A 1,720-nucleotide genomic window follows, 5' to 3' on the forward strand; every position below is an offset into this window, starting at 1 on the left:
TCAACCTTCAAAGCTTGACAACAGGCATCTGGCTTTGACTGACTCAACTTCTCTGGATACCTGACTTGTGAGCCAGTTACCATTCTAGGGAAGCAGAAAAGCAGGGACTGGTGTTTATTTCCCACATCTGCTTATTCTATCTGCCCAGGTCACTCTCACCCTTCACACATCATGGGCTACCATCCCAAGGACCACCCTTCTGGGATGTCTTTTTAAAAATCTTAAGACTCTAAGCCTTTCTCCAAACATGTCCCCACACCTAGTGGCTCATTTTCTACTGTAATACTGCTTGGCTGCAATATAAACTACACAAGCAGTCACAATGGCCCAAGAATGGGACATTTGACCTCAGCATTCTTACTGACCTTTGACAATTTTTGCTGGTGAAATAGAAAGTAGTCTGGAGGTTCCCTGTGTCCAAGCCTTTTTTATACTTTGTTGACAACCACCTCTTTGTGATTCTTGCTCCACTTCTCAACTTCTTTTACTTCATACCCCTAAGCTGTCTGACACCTCCATCCCATTTGACCCTAACCTTGGATCCCACTGATCACAGGCCACCGATCCCCCTAATCCTCCTTCTCCCTCTGCCCCACCTCATCCTCCTGTGTGTGATCCTCCACCTTGCATAAAACCTCCACTTGAGCAACCCACCCTCCTGACCCCTCTTCCTTACATAACTGGTCAGGCAGGAATCAAATAACAGAGAATCTCCCTGCCCTAGCTCCCGTCCTACTTTGGAAAGTGGCTGGGATGGAAGGAATAGTCCAGGTTCACCCTTTTCTCTGTCTTGACTTACCACATATACACAAAAAACTTGACACCCTCAGATCCTAGTATAACCTCTATAGAAAGTTCTATGGTGATACCACTCAGAACTAAAATAGACCTACCATTTGATTGAGTAATCGCACTATTGGACTTAATTTAATCCAGGACAGAGAGAAATGCTTTTACCCAAACAGAAAAAAAAGCCATTTTATCAGAAGACACTTGTACTCTAATGTTTATGGCAATACAATTCCAATTGCAAAGATGTGAAATCAACTCAAGTGCCCATGAATACTTGAGTGGGTTAATAAAGTATGGTCCATGAATACCATGGACTACTACTCAACCTTTAAAAAGAAATGGTGAACTAAGACCTTCTGTAGCATCCTGGAGGAAACTAGAGACCATTCTCCTGAGTGATATATCACTTTTGGGAATGGAAAAACAAACACCACATGTTCTAGGACCTCCTCACCCTTTTCCCAGAAACTTTATGAGTAATCTTCCCTCGGCTTAACATAAAATTAAGTAAAAGTTGTAAATTAAACCCCCCCCAAACTCACAAGATGCTATTTTCTGTTGCTTTAAAAGATAACTGCCACTCTGCCTGTGGAACAAGCCTTCCTTCGGTTTCTTTGTTAATACTTTAAAAAACCTGATTTTGCCTTCCTCTGTTGGCTCACTCTTGAATTCTTTCCTGTGTGAAGCCAAGAACTCACTTGACTTTCTGTCTAGACCCCAGTTTGGAAGTTCATGTTCTTGGGACAACATGATTGAAAAATTTTATGCACTCATGAGGAAGACCTGTGGGATAATTCGTTGGTGTATTTGAAGAAAGAAAAGTCTCAAAGAACAGGTTCTGTATTGTAAACAAAAGCCTTATGTAATTGTAAAGGTTTCCTTTTATATCTGCTTAAAATTATCCAATAATAAAAAATGATTCACTTAA

Source organism: Otolemur garnettii, unplaced genomic scaffold, assembly GCF_000181295.1.
Source record: "Otolemur garnettii isolate 467f Iridium unplaced genomic scaffold, OtoGar3 scaffold00043, whole genome shotgun sequence".
NCBI classification, from domain to species: Eukaryota; Metazoa; Chordata; class Mammalia; order Primates; family Galagidae; genus Otolemur; species Otolemur garnettii.